Consider the following 23,011-nt stretch of genomic DNA (forward strand, 5'->3'; position numbering starts at 1 on the left):
GAACAGAACAAATTAAGTACTTAACCCGAGGTACCACTGTAAAGATTTGTTGTTGTTTAGTCGTTTAGTCGTGTCCGACTCTTCGTGACCCCATGGACCAGAGAACGCCAGGCACCTCTGTCCTCCACTGCCTCCCGCAGTTTGGTCAAACTCATGCTGGTAACCTCGAAAACACTATCCAACCATCTCGTCCTCTGTCGCCCCCTTCTCCTTGTGCCCTCCATCTTTCCCAACATCAGGGTCTTCTCCAGGGAGTCTTCTCTTCTCATGAGGTAGCCAAAGTACTGGAGCCTCAGCTTCACGATCTGTCCTTCCAGTGAGCACTCAGGGCTGATTTCCTTCAGAATGGAGAGGCTTGATCTTCTTGCAGTCCATGGGACTCTCAAGAGTCTCCTCCAGCACCATAATTCAAAAGCATCAATTCTTCGGCGATCAGCCTTCTTTATGGTCCAGCTCTCACTTCCATACATCACTACTGGGAAAACCATAGCTTTAACTATACGAACCTTTGTTGGCAAGGTGATGTCTCTACTTCTCAAGATGCTGTCTAGGCCTGTCATTGCCCTTCTCCCAAGAAGCAGGCGTCTTTTAATTTCGTGGCTGCTGTCACCATCTGCAGTGATCATGGAGCCCAAGAAAGTAAAATCTCTCACTGCCTCCATTTCTTCCCCTTCTATTTGCCAGGAGGTGATGGGACCAGTGGCCATGATCTTCGTTTTTTTGATGTTGAGCTTCAGACCATATTTTGCGCTCTCCTCTTTCACCCTCATTAAAAGGTTCTTTAATTCCTCCTCACTTTCTGCCATCAAGGTTGTGTCATCTGCATATCTGAGGTTGTTGATATTTCTTCCGGCAATCTTAATTCCGGCTTCGGATTCATCCAGCCCAGCCTTTCGCATGATGAATTCTGCATATAAGTTAAATAAGCAGGGAGACAAAATACAGCCTTGTCGTACTCCTTTTCCAATTTTGAACCAATCAGTTGTATAGATACTAGTATATTAATGGGGAGTGTGGGTGGGGAATAGAAGAGAATTTAGTTATTATTATTAATTATTTAGAGGTGGGGTGTTTTTAATGCATTTCTTTAACACACACCCCAAATTTTAGCTTTAACGTATTTATGTGTTGGCTGGCTGTAACTCGGTTTGGCATTACGAAGCAGCTAACACATTTAATAGATCGCTGAACGTCACAGTGAGGGAAGCGGTTCAGGTGGGTCGAGGGATGTAAGAAAGAATATATCCATAAAGAAGCAGGATAGGATGGGAAGTTTTAAGAAACATCAGCAATCCTAATAAAGAGGCAGGACAGGGAAATGTAAGAAATGTTATTTCTTGCTCATTATTTAGAAGTGGGTGGAATGTTTTTAATGCCTTTCACCTCCGTACCCAACTTGGGTTTAATGTATCTATGGACGGGGGGAGGGGCTTGGCTTGGCTGTCAGTCGTTTTGGCGAAACAAAGAGGGCAAGCAGATAAATGAAATAACGAGGCAGCCAGTGCCGGTGGGTAGAGGAATGTGAGGGAGATTATTAATTAAAATGATGTTAATGAAGTAGGCAATGTAGGTGGGTCTGGAAATTAAGGAATATTTTATTAATAAAGAGGCAGGCAGTGTGGGTGGGATGGGGAGTATAAGAGAGATCGATATTAATGTTAATAATGAGGCAGGCAGGGTGAGCAGGTAGGGGGGTATAAGAAAAATCAACATTATTAAAAATGCCAGCAACGAGATAATAATATCCGTAAGTAGGTTCTAGGTTTCCTACTATACTGAAAGCTATGCTGTGTCACCTGAAAACCTTTCGTTTAATTTTAGCCAGCAAAGGAGGGAGATTTGCTCTGTAATGCTCAAAGGCATGTTTGTTTATTATTAAATTGTTAATAGACTTCCAAGATTTTGGCCCAGCAGGCAGGCTCTCTTTTAATTTTACTCTGTACAGCACCACAGGTTATTAAGAAAGAATCAAGTGTTATTAAATCCACTGCTTGCCCTTGCTCATCATCTTTCTCCCCACCCCCAGTTGTGCCACCTGTGTCAAGTTTTATCATGTAGTATCCGTGGGGCAAGATGGTCCTATGATAAACAAATGTCACTGATAATACTTCTTCCTTCATTGGTTTTCATGTCCATGTCAAGCAGTGCCCAATGCCCAATGACTAGGTTTAGTCTCCATTGGGCTGTTTTGTTTTTTTATTTGTGGGAGGGTTGACACATTAGTACCCAACTCCAGCAATATTCACTGTTGTAATTCTGCTGTTGATAGCTATAAGCAGCTTTCTCTTCCTTAAAGGTAAAGGTAAAGAGACCCCTGACCGTTGTCCAGTCGCGGACAACTTGGGGGTTGCAGCGCTCATCTCGCTTTACTGGCTTAGGGAGCCAGCGTACAGCTTCCGGGTATGTGGCCAGCATGACTAAGCCGCTTCTGGCGAACCAGAGCAGTGCATGGAAATGCAGTTTACCTTTGCGCAGGAGCGGTAACTATTTATCTACTTGCACTTTGATGTGCTTTCAAACTGCTACATTGGCAGGAGCTGGGACCGAGCAACGGGAACTCACCCCGTTGCGGGGATTCGAACCGCCGACCTTCTGATCGGCAAGCTCTAGGCTCTGTGGTTTAACCCACAGCGCCACCCGTGTCCCATTCTCTTCCTTAGCACACTTAAAAACAGCTTCTCATTGTGAAGCTGCCCAAACAATGGTTCTTATTTACCCTTCATATCCCTATAAACGTTTCTATATGAATCTGTCCCTCTGTTCCAGCAACTCCATAATTCTCTTTCCCCCCTCCCACCTGTTTGTTTCATTTTTATTTGCTTAGGGTTTCCATTTTTTGAAAATATTTTGGGATTTCTGCTAGCCTTGGGATCATCCCGAGTCTCTCAGTACGTGGAACACTTTCAGCTACATAAGCATGGCTCAAATACAACTGGGGTCTTACAAGAAAGAAAAAGAAAGAAAGAAAGAAAGAAAGAAAGAAAGAAAGAAAGAAAGAAAGAAAAGCTTGTGTTCAGGATTCTTGAACATCATTCAGTGGTCCCTTCCTCCCCCCATGCACACACACCTGCATCTATCAGTCTGCATGCCCACTGTGTGTGCTCAGTCCTTGCCTGTTTGGTGTTTGTTTTTGTTTGGCTATTTTGAGTGGGGGGGATGGACACACTTGTGCCCAGTCCCAGCTACATTAAATTAATTCATTTCTCAATTGAAGCCTATGGGTATCTCTCCTGTCCCTGAGAGCATTTAAAAATAACTTTTCAGTGTGAACCAGGAAGGAAGGCATGGCACACACACACACACACACACACACACACACATGCATCCAAAGTGAGGCTGGGTTAGCTAGCCATGCCATTTCCAGTATCAATTATGTGTCCATTTATTATTGCTTTGTGTACAGGCTGGCTTGTTTGTCCCAGTAGTCCGGAGAAGGGCATTGTTGGCATATGATGGCCACCAACATGGATGGAGTTAAAAGGGGATTAGACGAATTCATGGAAGATCAGGCTAGTACAGTGGTGCCTCAGTTTAAGAACAGTCCGGTTTAAGAACGATTTGGTTTACAAACTCCACATAACTGGAAATACAGTGGTACCTCGGGTTAAGAACTTAATTCGTTCTGGAGGTCCGTTCTTAACCTGAAACTGTTCTTAACCTGAGGTACCACTTTAGCTAATGGGGCCTCCCGCTGCCAGACCACAATTTCTGTTCTCATCCTGAAGCAAAATTCTTTACCCAAGGTACAATTTCTGGGTTAGTGGAGTCTGTAACCTGAAGTGTCTTTTACCCGAGGTACCACTGTAGTGTCTTGGTTTGAGAACTTTACCTCAATCTAAGAACAGAATCTGAACGGTGGAAGGGTACCGGCGGCAGGAGGCTTCATTAGGGAAAGCGCGCCTCGGTTTAAGAACGGTTTGGGTTTAAGAGCAGACTTCCGGAACAGATTAAGTTCGTAAACTGAGGTACCACTGTAGCCATTGTGGTTATCTACTATCAGCACTGCTGGAGGCTGTTGGAGGCAGTATGCTTGTGAGTTTCAATTGTTGCGAAATACAGGAGTGGAGGGTGCGGTTGTGCTCTTGTCCTGCTTGCAGGGTTCCCAAGGGCAAGTATAGCCACCCTGAGAACAAGGCCTGATGTAGCAGGGCTATTCTGGTTGGCCTGCTGCTGAATTAGATGGACCTTGGGAAGGATGAAGCAGAGCTCCTCCTGCGTTTTTGCATTCTAGGGCAGGCAGGAAAAACGATGGTTCTACAGCCCTCAGCTGACAACCGTACACCCACAGGGGGACTTTTGGATGAAAAGAGCAACCAGTTCAAAGAAACTGTGTCAAGGTATTCTGTATACTGATGGGACTCTCTTGAATGACAGTCAAAACAACTACATCCATATGGTGGAAGGGATGAAATCAGCGTCGGCTTCCTTTCTTGTGCTGAGGCTGATAAGAATCAAAGTTCCTGATTTTTGCAATTATTATCACACATAGGACAGTTGTTGTAATGATTCTGGCGCTGACCGCATGAGACGGCAGATGGGGGCATTTATACACCAGTGATTTTCTATTTTATTTTTTGTATATAAAAAACGACAACAACTATGCAGCATTTCAAGATCAAAGAACGGCTGGAGTGGTGTTGCTGTGTTAAAACTGACGGCACGTACATTCTTCTGTATGCAGTGTGTAATGCTTGTAACTGGTTACGAATCAAAAAGTGCAGCTTGGTACACAGCCTTACTTAAAAGGGAAAAAAAGATGAAAGCAGTCAAGGAGCATTTAGGGATGAGAGCTGTATAAATTTTTGATAGGATTTAGCTTCCACAGTAGAGAGCTTTACTAGGCTTGCCATACGTCCGAAAAATTCCGGACACGTACAGAAATAGGATGCCTAAAATGGCGTCCGGGGGGACTTTTTGAATTTTAAGAGATGTCAGGAATTTCCAGGACATATGGCAACCCAATCCCCCCCCCCGGTTTTCTGTCTCCCCCCCAAAAAATATTTTTGTTTTTGTTTTTTAAAAAATTATGAGGAAGGCTGTGCCCTGGCGGCAGTGGAAGTGATGAGAGGTCACGTCCCTTGGCTGGGGGGGGGGCACCGCTGCCACGAGCCTGGCCATTTCTCTTTTTTTCTGAGTTTTCTTCTGGGGTTTTCCTGAATTTTTTATTTTTTGCAATTTTCCTGTCAGAACTGGGGAGAGTGGCCATCCATATGTGGTGGGCAATAATCGGCCTGTGGTGTCATGGTCCTGCAACGGGACAGCCGGTGGGTCTCCTCCACCAGGGGTGGCAGTTATTCATAAAATCCTGCTAAGTGTCAGGGCAGAGGAGGAATGATGGAGACTGCGTCCCCATCCTGACCCGTCCAGGGAGGAGGAAGAGGAAGACAGTACAGTGGTACCTTGGGTTACAGACTCTTCAGGTTACAGACTCTGCTAACCCAGAAATAGTACCTCAGGTTAAGAACTTTGCTTCAGGATGAGAACAGAAATCGTGCGGTGGCAGCGGAAGGCCCCATTAGCTAAAGTGGTACCTCAGGTTAAGAACAGTTTCAGGTTAAGAACGGACCTCCAGAAGGAATTAGGTTCTTAACCAGAGGTACCACTGTATAGATATACAGCAGTGGTTTGTTGAGGTCACATCTCAGAGGCAGATGAGGGGAAAAGCTGGGAAATAATGGGAGAGAAGGAGGAGGCAGAGTCAGAGCAGCTGGCTGACATGTTATCACTAGAAAGCATTCCAAGAACCTGGCGAACCTTAAAAGTAGGAGAGTAAAGGGCTCAGAAGCAAAGGGCCCTCAGCGTCACTGATAGAAGAGATGACGAATGAAGAAGGGGAGTGGAGATTTACTCAGGACAACGCCATTATTCCAAGAGGCTGCATTCCCAAGCCTCTCTCTGTAAATATTGAATAAAAGCAGATGGTAAGGACTTTTCCTTGTCTTATCTGTTCCTGGCAACCTACCGTGAGGGTTGGTTCCTCAGCCGCCTGACACTAAGTGTCCCTCATCTGCAGTTCAGGGCAGAAAAAGCTTCCGCATTTTCTGCCTTCCTCCTTGAAATCCACAGCCAATGGGGAGGGACCAGAGATGCTTCTGCTGCTGGCAGTTGCCTTCCTGGCCGAAGGCAGATGGTGCCTTTGATGGTCCCCCTCCTGCAAGGGATTGAGCGCAGCCAGACAGCCGGAGATAGACATGCAGCAGAATAGGGTGATCGAGGGGCTAATGGTGGGAGGCTGCCCCACATTCTTACTCCTCCACCTCCTTAAGCAAGTAGCATAAAGGAGCATTAAGTTTAAAATTAATTAAGAAACCAAGGCAGGTAAAAGCAACGCCTCTTCCCATCCCATCTGTGGTGAAGCTCAACAACTTTGGGGGTGTCAGCAGTTTGACTTTTTGAAGTACAGCAAGCCTAGCTTTACCCTCCTCTCTAACCAAATCTAAAACACAGTAACAAAGAATCGAATCAAATATCCTTTATTAGGCATAGCAAACCACACATTATCAAACAAACACCGTATACAAATTGTGCAAAATACGAGCTCAACATAACAAGGTTTGTCCCAGTCAAACAAAGAAACATATTGTTTTTACTTAGTGGTCATATATTACCCTAGCAAAACCTCCATTATCTAAACTTTCCGTTGTCCTTCTAAGACCTGCACTGTGTTGGGAGCTATCTAGTTCTGTTATGTAGAGGGAAGAAACTGCTCACACTCTCTAGGGCTGCAACCCTAGGAAGGCTTGGACACAGCTGACCTTATTGATTTCAGTTGAGTTTCAGCATAGCTAAGGACCACACTCTGATGACTGCCCTACAGCTAAATATCTTTCCCCCCCTCCATAGACAACTACAGGCAAGGGGACTCTCATTCTTACTGGGGAAGCAGGGTGTTATTTTCATTAGTCATTAGACAACAACTTTGAAACCAAAACCTAGACTTGGAAATTGATACCTGTGTGTAACCACAACCCAAGGGGAAAAGGAAGCAACAGAGTTGCGCCATAGGGCTCAGTGCTCTGATATTCCAGAGAAGACCAGTTACAGCAAAGCTGGGCAATCTGGTGAACTTCAGCTCTCATCATTTTTGACCATTGGCCATGGTGGCTGGACTGATGGGAACAACCTTTGGAGCGTACCACATTAACTGCTCCTGTCCTGCAGGATGTGGAAAGGGTAGCACAAAATCATTGTTATTTAGCAGTTGTTGCTGATGGAGGAGCATTTCAAAGTCTGGGAGTGAAGATGCACACACCTCCTTGACAGAGGACCACAAGATAGTGTGCAGGATAGTGCGCACCCCGGAAATGATCTCTTTTAGCTTCTGCCTTCTGGAAGAAGGTACAGGGTTATAAAGACTAGGACTAGCTGCCTGAGAAACAGTTTCTATCCAAATGCGATGTTGGTTTTAAACGCAGTGTAAGGAGTCTCTAAGGGACCTCAGAAGGTCGGCGGTTCGAATCCCCGCGACAGGGTGAGCTCCCGTTGCTCGGTCCCAGCTCCTGCCAACCTAGCAGTTCGAAAGCACGTCAAAGTGCAAGTAGATAAATAGGTACCGCTCTGGCAGGAAGGTAAACGGTGTTTCCGTGCGCTGCTCTGGTTCGCCAGAAGTGGCTTAGTCATGCTGGCCACATGACCTGGAAGCTGTATGCCGGCTCCCTCAGCCAGTAAAGCGAGATGAGCGCCGCAACCCCAGAGTCGGTCACGACTGGACCTAATGGTCAGGGGTCCCTTTACCCTTTACCTTTACGGGAGTATATTGTATTTAAAAATGGGGTGTCAGAGTTTTTAGGGGACTAACCAGGTTGTGATAGCTGGGATAGCAGGCTTGTTGGTTTTTGAATGTCTTACGTAGATTTTTCAATTTCGTTGTTTTGTATGGGACAATGACAATAAAGATTATTGTATTGTAAGCAGCACTTTTGTTTGCCTAGAACTCCTCCCCACAGAACTGTCCCAACCCTGTTGCAAAATGCCATGTCCTTTAGATGGATTTTTGGCTTTCATTCTGCGGCGATATGGAATGCCTGTCTGCTGCACTCTGCATGAGGAGGAAGAAAGGAAGCTGTCTAGCTACAAGCTGTCAATCCTGCCAGCCGTTGCCATTTGCAGAATAGCTGACAGGAGACCAGATAAAAGTTTTATATATATTTCAAATGTAACATGAGCAAGAGCTTAAAATCTGTCAGCTCAAGCTGGCTGATGTGGCTGGGGAATCTGGCATTGCTGCAGTTTCACATGCTCATCAGCTTCAGGAACAGAAGTTCTATTTCCCTCCCAGAATGGAGATGGTAATTAGAGATTTGAGATTTTTTTTAAAAAAAAATCGAAGAAGCAAAAATGCTTATTAGCAAAGCAAGGAGAGTATCAGATGCTGAATAGCAGCATTGCGTGAAATAGGCATGCTAATACTTGCAGATGCTGTGGAGTTCAGATTTTGGCTAACAGGGAACATTTAAGTTTCACCCAGGTGAGATCTGATGGAATGGCAGAACCCAACCCCCTCCAGCCACTTTTAAAAACAGATGATGTTGCGTTTCTGCAGTCCTACTTGTACCTGTGTTCATAAATTTGGTATCACTTTCTGACTCAATTCAAAGGATAAGGTTTGTTGTTGTTGTTTAGTCATTTAGTCGTGTCCGACTCTGTGTGACCCCAAGGACCAGAGCACGCCAGGCACTCCTGTCTTCCACTGCCTCCCACAGTTTGGTGAAACTCATGTTGGTAGCTTCGAGAACACTGTCCAACCATCTCGTCCTCTGTCGTCCCCTTCTCCTTGTGCCCTCCATCTTTCCCAACATCAGGGTCTTTTCCAGAGAGTCTTCTCTTCTCATGAGGTGGCCAAAGTACTGGAGCCTCAGCTTCAGGATCTGTCCTTCCAGTGAGCACTCAGGGCTGATTTCCTTAAGAATGGATAGGTTTGATCTTGCAGTCCATGGGACTCTCAAGAGTCTCCTCCAGCACCATAATTCAAAAGCATCAATTCTTCAGCGATCAGCCTTCTTTATGGTCCAGCTCTCACTTCCATACCTCACTACTGGGAAAATCATAGCTTTAACTACATGGACCTTTGTTGGCAAGGTGATGTCTCTGCTTTTTAAGATGCTGTCTAGGTTTGTCATTGCTTTTCTCCCAAGAAGCAGGCGTCTTTTAATTCCGTCTCGATAAGATTTACGCTTTATATTTTAGCGCCAAAGGTCCAGAGGGCTCACCTTTTCTCTCCAAATGAAGCGCTCTGGATGCATTGCGATACGGAGGTCATGTCGGAACCGGCCCACCATCATCCTGCCTGCTTTCAGGGTCTTGCACAGAAGCAATCAATTTAAAACAAAAACAAAAAAAGCAAGACAATTGGAGCAAGTCAATTTTATTCTACATCTGCCCCATCTGTCCTTTGTGTGTTTGTTAAGAAACATGCTGGGCAAAAGGCTGCAAGTTCAAGGTTTGATCTGGGAGACACAGGAGCCAGGTGTGTTGCGTGGACCGTGGATTGTTGAACCCAGAGCAGAGATTCTTTGGCTCGAGTTCTTGATGAGCCATGAAACTCATTTGATGCCTCAGCTTACCCTCACAGGGTATTGCAGATTAAATAAATGAGACATCCCCATCTACATCACCCTGAACTCCCTGGAGGAAGCACAGTAGGCACAAGCTGGATGTTGTATGGTTGTCTTTGAAATTTGAATTCCAGGGCTTTCTGAAATGCTAAAATGCAATTTGGGAACACTCGTCTGGATAAGCATCTTTGTGAGGTGTGTGTGATGCACTCACAACAAATGTTCACATGCTCTTGCTAGTGTCCAAATGTGGCTTCGTGCCAGAGCAAAAAGGGGATAAGGAACCATTTCCCATTAATTAATTCATTGAAAACATTTATATCCCACTCAGCTAGAAAAGTTCCCACAGTGGATAACTGATCAATAAAAATAGCACAATCCCTGACATCAGGCGTACAGTCTAAAAAAGCCACAACACAAAAAGGAAGGGGCGGGGAAGAGGGAACTGTTGGTGTATCCTGAATTCAGCATCTCAACAGAAATAACGTATTCCAGTTCACACCTAGCAGAGGGAGATTGGCTTGATAGGACAGGCTGTTTTATCCATAACATGCAATGGGGTTTATCTTCTAGAGAAACTTTAGTTGTTCATGTGTGATCTCTAGAAATACAGAGCCTTCATCTTTACCTTTCTTGTATTTTACAGATGCAGATACCAAATTACTGTAACATGAAAAGCATATATAAATATCAAATTTAAAGGATAGATATATATGCAGCAAAATTCTTTTTACAGCCTTTAGAGAATCAAAGTCTTGGTCTTGAAAGCAAGCTTAAAGGTAAAAAGTCTGCGTCCTGTTGTTACTTCTATAGTTGAGATGAAAGAGTTTTTAATTTTATCTGGAATGTTTAAAGTTCACTGATACGGTATGTGTCTCGCATCCCTGCAGATTGATTCTTCCTTCAAAGCCGAAAACACATTTTATTCATGCATCGCTTCGTGTTTCAGCTGGAGGGGGAAATAACCAGGCAATGCCTTCTCATCAGAGAAGCCACTCATCTTTCTACAAGGCTGGTGGCCAATGGTCAGGCCGTCAACTTACTTGAAGGGATGTGCGTGCAAGGAGTCTCAAGCCAGGAGTTCTGGCAACTGGGATCAAGCCCCTCTCGCCCACTTCCTCAACCGCCACTGGAGCAAACAGGAGCATCCCTCCCCGCAGTGCAAAATGGAGAACTGATTCGAGACTAGAACAGAGGGTTGTAGCTCCCTACCAGTTAAAGTCCCCAACCTAACCTTAGGATCCCAATGTCCCTTGGAGCCTCAGAAGCTGCAACTGGTGCCTTTTTTTAGTTTGATTATTAGGATGCAGGACACCAGAGATCGCTCCACTCTTGGAAGAGGGACTGTGAATGACACTGGGTGGTGTGTGCTTCCAGGACGAAGACAAAACTGCAAACCTGAGTTGTTATTTTTGCTGTTGGATGTTGGATTTTGTTTACATAATCTTGTTATATTTATAGTACAGTGGTACCTCTGGTTACAGATGCTTCAGGTTACAGACTCCACTAGCCGAGAAATAGTACCTCAGGTTAAGAACTTTGCTTCAGGATGAGAACAGAAATTGCGCGGTGGTGCTGGGAGGCCCCATTAGCTAAAGTGGTACCTCAGATTAAGAACAGACCAGAAGGAATTAAGTTCTTAACCCGAGGTACCACTGTACTGAAATGTTTTTGTATGTTATTAGATTTGCTGTTGTGTTGTTTTACTGTGTTGTTCTAAAATGGTTTTTGCAGTGTTCGGTTTTGAAACACATTCCTGTTTTCTTTGAACATTCCCCCCCTCCTGTGTGGTAAGGTAAAGGTAAAGGGACCCCTTACCATTAGGTCCCGTCGTGACTGACTCTGGGGTTGCGGCGCTCATCTCGCTTTATTGGCCGAGGGAGCCGGCGTACAGCTTCCGGGTCATGTGGCCAGCATGACTAAGCCACTTCTGGTGAACCAGAGCAGCGCACGGAAACGGCGTTTACCTTCCCGCCAGAGTGGTACCTATTTATCTACTTGCACTTTGACGTGCTTTCGAACTGCTAGGTTGGCAGGAGCAGGGACCGAGCAACGGGAGCTCACCCCATTCAAACCGCCGACCTCCTGATTGGCAAGTCCTAGGCTCTGTGGTTTAACCCACAGCGCCACCCGCATCCCCCTGTGTGGTAAAGTGGCATACAAATAAGAGGAATGGATAAGCTCTGCTTGATACCATGGGCCATAGAATCACGGAAACATGGCCTGGCATAGAGGCTGAGAAGGGGATGCAGAGGCGGGAAGCCAGTCCCATTCAGCGTTGCTTTTAGTTCACTCTTACAAAATGAAGAACAGATCTCAAAATATCTGGCCGTGGGCCTGACCTCTGCGCCAACCCCTCTTCAAATTCCTCTCAGAATTCCTAAAGTACTGAATCGTTTAAAAAATGTACACAGTGATGCTGTTTCCATCACTGGGAGAAGCATATTTCTTAGCTAATGCACAGTAATAAAGAAGGGCATGGGAAGGGGTCTTTCTGCAGCTTTTGTCTGATGACTAATAACTCCAGGCCTGGGAGAGAATTAACGGCTTAGCCAAAGCCACTCAAGGAAGACAACCTCAGTCTAGGGGTCAAGGCGTTTATTTTTTAAAAGAAACATCACATGATGGCTACTTTGAGGTTACATTTCCAAGCCAAATCTCTCAATTGCATGAAAGATGGGGAGGATTTTGTCTTTTGATTTCTCCCAGGATTATCTGGTGGTTCTGTGCTGCAAAGGAATCCTGATGTCTCGGTGGCTTCAGACCAGTCTTTGTCCAAAGCTGGGGGGGGGCAGGAGGGGGCTTCCTATCCATGTCAGGTGGATGAGCTCTACCTCAAATACAGTATCTCAGGACGCAGCTAGGTGTGACCATGATGTCAAGAGGTCTGTGATAGATCTCCAGCAGTTAACGATCAAAAGTGAATAGCTGGGATGGGTGTGTGTGTGAGAGAGAATAAAATCTGTGATATGGAACTGGGCGATGGGGTTAACGGTCCCCCAGTGCAATTTTCTCAATTAGCACCCCCAGAATGATCGAATAATGCTATGGGTTTCGGTGAACAGAGGTCTATCACTGTGGGTTGCCTGGCCGAAATCCTGAACTTGGCAAATGAGTGTCAATAGCTCCAGTGATGTGCTTCCATGGGTACAAATGGTTAGATGATCTTCCTTAGGCAGATGGTGTTTGAAAAAAGGGGAATAACTTTCTCTCCACCACATATAGCTAGGAATAAGTTAGCAATCTAGGGGTCTCTTTGCGAATAGAACAATATCTGTGGGTTCCGAGGGAGGCTAAAGCCCTAGGCATAGTTCCCAGACACAGGGAGAATTCTGAGCATGCTCAGTTAACCATGTTTGCAAGACAAACACCCCTCCAGACCTTCCCTTTCAAGACAGGGATATCTAAAGCAGATCAGAGACATGTCAGGATACTGAGAGTGGAGCTTGTGTGCATATCTCTCCATACTTTCAAACTCCCCAAGACAGAGGACTGAGCTTGGACCCTGTAAGCCAACAGTATTTTGGGTGTCGGGTCGACACACTCTCTCTCTCTGAAGATCTACTGTGGGCAAGTGGGTTTGGCTGTCTGTTGGAGCGCGGAGATATGCCTCCCCCTATGCTCGACCTGAAAAAAACTTGAATACAGTGGTACCTTGGTTGATGAACCTAATCCATTCTGGAAGTCCGTTCTTAAACCAAAATCGTTCTTAAACTGAGGCGCGCTTTCCCTAATGAAGCCTCCCGCCGCCATTGCCCTTCCACCATTCAGATTCCGTTCTTAGACCGAGGTAAAGTTCTCAAACCGGGACACTATTTCCGGGTTTGCGGAGTTTGTAAACTGAATTGTTCTTAAACTGGACTGTTCTGAAACCGAGGTACCACTGTATTGTCAAAAACAACAACTACAAAACAACAACGGCAATACAGTGGTACCTCAGGTTACAGACGCTTCAGGTTACATACGCTTCAGGTTACAGACTCCGCTAACCCAGAAATAGTACCTAGGGTTAAGAACTTTGCTTCAGGATGAGAACAGACATCGTGCTCCGATGGTGCAGCAGCAGCGGGAGGCCCCATTAGCTAAAGTGGTGCTTCAGGTAAAGAACAGTTTCAGGTTAAGAACAGACCTCTGGAACGAATTAAGTACTTAACCCGAGGTACCACTGTACTCCAGTGGCCTCCTTCAAAGGGAACCAAACCTTGGTAACCGCTGCACTCCGAAAACCCCTCACCACTTCAAAAAGTGGGATGAGCAGTAAATGAAATCTACTTGTTGCTAGGTAGGCAGAACATAATAATAATCTTGCTTGCTTGCTTGCTTTCTCTTTCCCTGCCCATCTGGCTTGCTTTCCCCAGCCACTCTGGGCAGCTTTCAACAGAATATTAAAAACACGATAAAACCTCAAATATTAAAAACCTCCCCAAACAGGGCTGCCTTCAGATGTCTCCTAAAAGTCAGGTAGTTGTTTATTTCCTTGACAACTGATGGGAGGATGTTCCACAGGTTAGGTGCCGCTACCGAGAAGGCCCTCTGCCTGTTTCTAACCTCACTTCTTGCAGGGGGGGGGGGATCACCAGAAGGCCCTCAGAGCTGGACCTCAGTGTTCGGGCAGAACGATGGGGTGGAGACGCTCCTTCAGGTATACAGGGCTGAGGCCGTTTAGGGCTTTAAAGGTCAGCACCAACACTTTGAATTGTGCTCGGAAACACACACAGCAGCATCATCCACTGCTCAAATTACAGGAAGAGGGGACACAACCCCCTCTCCCTCTGTGACTCAGTGCTGGAAGCCACAGAATGGGAGGAATGCTGTTGTGATTGTGTCCTGCTTGCTGGTTTCCCACAGGAATATCATTGGCCACTGTGAGAATGGGATGCTGGACTAGGTGACCCATGGGCCTGATCCAGCAGCCTCATCCTGTGTGCTTTTGACCCCTGCCCTGTGCTTTAAGAAATGCTTTGGGGAAGCCATGATTTGATTCCGTTTTTGAAAGGACAGAGGGTAGAGCTTGTAGATTTCATTAAGGGCTCTCTAACCCACCCACGAGGGACACAGGTGGCGCTGTGGGTTAAACCACAGAGCCTAGGACTTGCCGATCAGAAGCTCGGCAGTTCGAATCCCCATGACGGGGTGAGCTCCCGTTGCTCGGTCCCTGCTCCTGCCCACCTAGCAGTTTGAAAAAACATCAAAGTGCAAGTAGATAAATAGGTACCGCTCCAGCGGGAAGGTAAACGGCGTTTCCGTGCGCTGCTCTGGTTCGCCAGAAGTGGCTTAGTCATGCTGGCCACATGACCCGGAAGCTGTATGCCGACTCCCTCGGCCATTAAAGCGAGATGAGCGCCTCAACCCCAGAGTCGGTCACGACTGGACCTAATGGTCAGGGGTCCCTTTACCCTTTACCTTTTAACCCACCCAAAAATAACTCAGAGCTGCTGTCATCTAGCAGAAAATCAGTTGCAATCACACCTACCACAGCTGCAAAGAGAATATTAAAGTCTATGTACTGATCTTTGGGGTTGGTTCCATTGTAGCCTAGCAGTGAACTTAGACTGGAGAGGTTCAGCCATGGAGTTCATTAGCTCAGTTGATTAGAGTGTGGTGTTGATAATACCAAGATTGCAGGCCTGATCCCCTACATAGTCCTGCATTGAAGGGGGTTGGACTAGATGATCCTCAGGTCCCCTTCCAACTCTATGATTCTTGGGCCAGGCACGTTCTCTCATCTTAAAGTACTGTACAGAGTCCTGGTGCGGGGAGCTCCAGAAATGGGAGCGAGGGAGCAATCATACATCAGCTCAACTCCCTTGGGAAGAGGACAGGATAAAAATGCAATAAATGCAATAAGCAAGGAGGGCCGCTGTAAAGAACCGTGGCTATGAGAGTTATGATTTGACAGCTTTGTTGACCAGTTCTTGTGAGAAAGAATTTATTTTCCTCTTTCCCACTGGAACCTTAGAAGCAGCGCAGAATACTTAGGCCAAGTAGGAGATGGAGGTCTGAAATATGCAGTTCTTTCAGAGCAGCCACAGAGCTATGCGTCCACAGCATAATAAACTCTCTCTCTATATATATATGTTATTGAAAATTTTCAGTGAGAAAAGAAAGCAATAGAAAAGAAAAAGAAATACATAAAACAGTGATACAATATGAAATATAGGCATATAAGTAATACAGTTTTTCCAAATTTGGGTAGGTAGCCATGTTGGTCTGATGCAGTCGATATATATATATATATATATATATATATATATATATATATATATTTGTCCAGCAGCACCTTAGAGACCAACTAAGTTTGTTCTTTGTATAAGCTTTCGTGTGCATGCACACTTCTTCAAATACTTCTTCAGATTATCTGAAGAAGTGTGCATACACACAAAAGCTTATACCAAGAACAAACTTAGTTGGTCTCTAAGGTGCTACTGGACAATTTTTTTTTTTTAAATATATTTTGACAGTTATTCCAACTAATGTAAAATTACTAACAAGTCATTGAGATTTTTTTATAAATGCATTTTTATGAATGCATCCCAAATATCATTGTATTTATCTATGCACAATCAGTGTCTAAAACAGGCATAGGCAAACTCGGCCCTCCAGATGTTTTTAGGACTACAACTCCCATCATCCCTGACCACTGGTCCTGTTAGCTAGGGATGATGGGCATTGCAGTCCCAAAACATCTGGAGGGCCGAGTTTGCCTATGCCTGGTCTAAAAGCACATATCTTCATATGTTCATATCTTGTGATAGTTTTCATATCTTCCGTCCATTGCTCAAAGAGGGACATGGTATTATCTTTCCAATGAATCAATATTAGTCTTTTGGTGGAAGTTAGGGCGCGGAGAGTCCATCTACACTGACCTGCTGTCATACCCCATGACATTGGTATGTGGTTTAAAATGATATTAGTCATCAGCACAATCAACTTAAGGGGTGAGGAAACCATTCTTTGGTGCAAATGCCTCATTTCCTATTTTATTTCACCACATCTGTTTATTTTTAGGGCTGTTACCCAATCAAAGAAAGTTTGGCACAAACAGCAAGCCACGAAAAACCTCACTTGCTGTTTGTTCCGGTTCAGCATTAAAGAGCAGGTTTCCTGGGGAAAGCAGTGGGGCTTAAGAAAAAACACCCAGACACAGATCAGGAAAGTGCAGGCCTATCCTGTGCCTAGAAAACATGGGGCTAAACATAAGTGAGAATGAACCCACTGTTTAACCAGGCATTACCTCCTGTATGAAACAGAAGGACCTATTTCAAAATGGCACCCACAAGCTGCAATTTTTGTAACCACTTCTACTAAAAGTAATTAACAAATTTTCCTTTGGCAGAAATGCTGTTGGATTAATTGAAAGCACGTTTTAATTTTTCAAACAGCTTGTCATTGATTAAACCATTAGATTATTCAACCAAACATCGCAGCCCTGTTTTTATTATTATTAATTATTTCTGTCCCTCCATTTCGGCCTCTAACAAACCCTCCGGAAGCTGCTTATGATACAGTGCTGAAAAGCAAGCATGCAATAAGTAGCCATGTAATATCTAGCAATAATACTATATCTAGTAACACTACTAATATATCTTTATCTATAGGGAGCAGGTAGCTCTGTGGTCTAAACTACTGAGCCTCTTGGACTTGCCGATCGGAAGGTCGGCAGTTCAAGTCCGCGTGATGGGGTGAGCTCCCATTGCTCTGTCCCAGCTCCTGCCAGCCTGGCAGTTTGAAAGCACACCAGCATGAGTAGATAAATAGGTACCGCTGTGGCAGGCAGGTAAATGGCGTTTCCATGTGCTCTGGCACTCGTCACGGTGTCCCGTTCCACCAGCAGCGGTTTAGTCATGCTGGCCACATGACCCAGAAAGCTGTCTGAGGACCAACGCTGGCTCCCTTGGCCTGAAGCGAGATGAGCACCCCACCCCATAGTCAAGTTTGACGGGACTTAACCATCTGTGGGCACTTTACCTATACAGTTGTACCTTGGAAGTCAAACAGAATCTGTTCCGGAAGTCCATTTGACTTCCAAAACGTTCCAAAACGAAACCAAAGTGCGGCTTCTGATTGGCTGCAGGAAGCTCCTGCAGCCAATCGGAAGCCCCGTTGGATGTTTGGTTTACAGAAGAACGTTCAAAAACTGGAACATTCACTTCCGGGCTTTAATCGTTTGGGAGCCGATTTGTTCGGGAGCCAAGGCATTTGAGATCCAAGGTACGGCTGTATCTTTAGCTACAAAATCAATCTGCATCTCGCTTTTCCACTGATGCTTCTGCCAGTACTTCTATTCCAGTTTAGTGTGATGAACTAGCTGAGCCCCACCAGTCTTCTATAAAAGCTGGCAGCTACCGGAGAACTCTGACAGTGTTGAGCCACTTCAGCTTTTTTTACTCAGGAAAATCTTGGCTAGATTTTACCATTTGTTGCAAATTGCCTTTTGTGGGGATGATCTCCGGTAGCCTCCGGGCAAAAATGAATCAACCGCAAAGAAGCTTGTAATTCATTTAGCAAGCGGATCTGGTAAGACACTTTATAGCCTGCCCAGGCAGGACTCTTTTAGGAAAGTCTGGCTGTGGATTCCCAGCGCAATCCTATGCATGTTTACTCAGAAGTAAGCCCCACTGTCAGTTTGCAGGTGCCTACTGCTGACAGGCAATTTCAGTGAAAAGGCAGGAGGCAGAGGGAATTGGGATTCGGACAACCATTTTGAAACGCCGTGTGATGCATGCTGCCAAATTTCCAATTCATCACCCTCCAAAGTTGTAAGGCTCAGCAGTTCCCCCCTCCCAGCACTTCTGAATCATCATTGACTTTATAGATTTCCCCCCTCCACCCCAGTCCTAAATCTCTTTCTCAGACTGTATCATTTTTCATTTTAGCAGATTATTATTTCTCGTGATTCCTTTTTTTGGCTTCCTGACTTAAAAGTTCAGAGTAATTCAGAAAACAAGGAGAAAAAAAGAGTTGATCAACGGCAACGAAGCCGCCAACTGAATTGGAACTTTTCTTTGGCTTGTTAACTTTTGTCCGCCCAAATTCTGGCATCTTCCGTGCAGAGCATCTTCTCCTTCAGTGGGCAGCAACAGATTTAATATTTTAAAATGACTGGCAGAGCAGTGCCTCTGAGCGTGAACAGAATACATTTCCAGTGATATTTAGTTGTTTGTCTGAAGCATTATCACCATACTCTTCAGCCAAAAAGGCTCCCAGAGTTGCTCACAAATGTTTACAGTAGTACCTCAGGTTACATACGCTTCAGGTTACAGACTCTGCTAACCTAGAAATAGTACCTCGGGTTAAAAACTTTACCTCAGGATGAGAACAGAAATCGCGTGGCGGCAGCGGGAGGCCCCATTAGCTAAAGTGGTGCTTCAGGTTAAGAACAGTTTCAGGTTAAGTACGGACCTCCGGAACGAATTAAGTACTTAACCTGAGGTACCACTGTAGTTAAAACAGGACAGTCTCTGCCCACAGGCTTGCAATCTTTTTTAAAAAGACACACAAGGGGCAAGGAACGGGGAGGGAAGAGGAAAAAAGCAAACTCAGGCACCTGTTCTTAAATAGCAGTTCAGAAAGACTTCAGGGATGGGAAGTGTCTGATGGAACTGGTCTTTCGGAAAAGCTGATAAAACGAGCCCCGCCATCATGATTCCTGCCAATGGAATGAGCATGATTTTAGAGAGAAAAGTGGGGAGGAACAAATCACAGGATTCTTTGGGGCATGTGCAAAGTGCCACTTTATAAACAGCACTATATTTTTAATATGAAAACTGCTACAACTATTAACAACAACATCCTGTAAAAGCATTTGTGGTATCGTTTGAATATCTATGCCTGGAAGAAGGAAAACTCTGGTCCTAAACCTCCACTGCCCTTGTGGCTATATTCACTCATTAGAAAGGCTTCGGGAGTAAAGCCCAAGGAAAAATATGTACCTGCTGCCTTGTGGGACACCTTTGAGAGAAGAAAAGTGTTATGTACTGAGTTGAATAGGATCCAAAATGCAGCAGTCTGATTGGTCCTAGAACAATAGGACCCAGAATGCAGCAGTCTGATTGGACAGGAGCCACCCAATCCAGCTCCAGGTGGAAGTGAATCTGCAACCTGATTGGCCTACAGGAGAATCCTGGAATTAGCCAATCACGTGGGGCCCATTGTGTAAATAATGTATATAAAGCAGACATTCTGGGGGAACTTCCATTCCTCCTCACCACTATGAGCTGAATAAAGAGCATGAAATCCACTCTCGACTCTGAGTATATTTCAAAAAGGCTAAGGAATAAACCCTGCACAAATCCAGAGTGTAGGCAGTTGGATGGTGTCTTGTACGACTCCTTCCAGCAATTCCCGCACCCAAGCTGGTGCCATACGCATTGCTCTGCTTTCCTTTGGACCACATCAGCGAGGCAGAGAGTGGAGTCTTCTCGTCTCGGCAGCCCAGGACCTCCATACACACTGCGCAGGCTTGCGCCCCAGAGAGATCACTTCGGTGTTGCTAATGCAGCAAAAACCACACCAGAGGCAACAGTTATGAGTTGCTGATTTCTGCAGTCTCAACAGTCGCTGTGATTCTCCATCGATTTGACTTTACCCCTGGAGGGGCACTCCATTGTCTCTCGAGACAGATGGATACCAACAACCTGGAAGAGCGGGGAGGTGTTAACTAGAAACTACACCTCTCTGGGTTCTGTGATGGGAGAAAGGTGGGTTGTTATCAATGTCATAAGAATATTACATTAAAAAAATTAAACGAGAGATGTAGCTTTGAAGTGCTATGCGTCTTACAAACTTGAAATACGGTGTTTTTCGCTCTATACGATGCACCAGACCACAAGACGCACCTAGTTTTTATAGGAGGAAAACAAGAAAAAATATTCTGAATCTCAGAAGCCAGAACAGCAAGAGGGATCACTGTGCAGTGAAAGCAGCAATCCCTCTTGCTGTTCTGGCTTCTGGGATAGCTGCGCAGCCTGCATTTGCTCCATAAGACGCATACACATTTCCCCTTACTTTTTAGGAGAGGAAGAGTCTTATAGAGCAAAAAATACGGTATATATTTGCCATAACTTGGTGGGGTTACCAAGAGCCAAATGCAATTGCCTCGGAGACTGGATCCAGCTTATGAGCTGCCAGAGTCCCACCCTTGCTTTATTTAATACAGTTGTACTGATGTGCAGAATTTTTCAAGAATCATTCTGTCAAGAGAGGTGGGGGAACTCATGTTAGCATATTTGTTTATCTCTATTGTTTGGCTTTGAAGTGCACTTTCTCCCTCTTTCTCCTTTTATTATTATTATTATTCAGCAAGACGAGCAGCTGATCTGAATCTCTCTCGGATGACACGTTGACAAAACAACAAGATTGGCTCAGGCACGAGAGCCTCTCTGCAGAATTCGGGGCGGCCTTTACAGCCAGGGAACTGCTCGCTCGTGACAACCTGCCATTTTGCTTCTCATTGTCCAAACTTCACCCTTATCTGCCAACAGTTCTTTTTCATGCATTTAGACATCCGTTGCTAGAGGGGCAACTTTCCACAGTGCTTTTGCAGGCCTCAGTGAAAGGATGCGTCCCTCTTGAATACCATGCCCCTCTCCCCACAATCTTCAGAGAATGCTAACAAAGGATGTTTTTGCAGCCTAGAAAGGCCTGGCAAGTTAAACTATTCCTTCCTTTGATCCTTTCAACTAGATTGCAAGTGTGGCTACGCTCGGTATATTCCTACTGCGTCCTTTCACTTTATTTTCCTTTCCCCCAGAAATGTGCTTCTTGCTTTCTAATCCTAAGGGATTTTCTCCTGAGCTCTGAGGCACACACACTCATAAATTATCTACTTTTTGTTAATATCTAGGGGTTTCTAGAGTATGTTAGTCATATTCATTGCAGACCTATCAACATGAATGGGCATGATTAAATTAGATCCATTAATTTCAAAGGGTCTCTTCTAAGTAGACCTTTGTTGGAGACAACCCTAGGACAGCAACCAATTTAATAATAATAATAATAATAATAATAATAATAATAGTACCCCACCCGTCTGCCTGGATGCATTTTAATTAATTGATTATAAGGACTTGGATCCTATCTGGGGTTCTGCTGGTTCAGTTCTACTCATGGGACATTCTCTTCATCAGAAGGTGGAATGACTTCCACCAATTTCCCTTCTACCTGCAGCTCCTCATGTCCTTTGCTTTGGAGGGTCAGGGGACCTCATAGAACAGCATGAGACATGGGGCTGGGGCCTACAGAGATCAGGGGATATGGTGAAAATTCCCTTAATTCATTTTGCCAGAGGTCCAGGAGCAAGTTTCTTGCTCAATATCTAAAGGGAATTGCCGATGATACGAATGAAGCCAAACTGAGATATCTATTAAATGATGATGACCCCCTAAGATCACTTATGGTTGCCAGATTCTTGATCAGCGTTCTATCCCTAAAGAAGAGAAACGGACTCCTGTGCGGCTCGGATAATCCCTTTAAACTATGATCTATCTTTTAGGATGTAATTAGGTGATATCACCATTGATGTCTTCTACTAATTTATGAGTAGAGGGTGATGTTTATGTTACAAATTTACTGTAATGTATGATGTTGGTCTTTTGTTTTTGTTGCCTTGGTTCTTGTCTGCTTTTTGTAAGTTTTGGCGGTTTTAAATTTGGAGGTTTAAGTACATTATGTTGGTATGGGAAACTGTCGTGTGATGGGCCAATGGCCGTAATAAAGTTCAATACAATACATTTTGCCAGAGGAATCCTCAGATGGATCTTAGTTGCAGCTCCCAGATGAAAATGAGAGGAGTCTTTCTCTTCACAGACATCTGGTTAGGGTCCAAAGTATTGGTTTTAGGATCCAAACCCTTGGTCTTAGTTGATGAATCAAGTGACCAGATCAAATTTATATACAGGCAAAAACAATACTTCCGAAGCAAGAAGCATAGTTTCTTTGTTTTCAGGTGCATCGTGTTATACAGTGGTACCTCGGGTTGCATACGCTTCAGGTTACATACGCTTCATGTTACAGACTCCGCTAACCCAGAAATATTACCTCAGGTTAAGAACTTTGCTTCAGGATAAGAACAGAAATCGTGCAGCAGCGGCGCAGCAGCAGCAGGAGGCCCTATTAGCTAAAGTGGTGCTTCAGGTTAAGAGCAGTTTCAGGTTAAGAACAGACCTCCAGAAAGAATTAAGTTCTTAACCCGAGGTACCGCTGTATAGGAAAGGGTAAGAAAATGACCTGCGCAAAATAGTCAAACCAAGATGATGAAGTGTCTGGAAGTTAGGTATGTTTAGCCTGGAAAAGCGGAAACTGAGAGGAGATATGATAGCCCCCTTCAAGTATCTAAAGTGCTGTCACATGGAAGATGGAGCAAGCTTGTTTTCTCCTGCTCTGGAAGGTAGGACTTGAACCAATGGCTTCAAGTTACAAGAAAGGAGATTCCAACTAAACACCAGGACAAATGTTCT

Source organism: Podarcis raffonei, chromosome 7, assembly GCF_027172205.1.
Source record: "Podarcis raffonei isolate rPodRaf1 chromosome 7, rPodRaf1.pri, whole genome shotgun sequence".
NCBI lineage: Eukaryota > Metazoa > Chordata > Lepidosauria > Squamata > Lacertidae > Podarcis > Podarcis raffonei.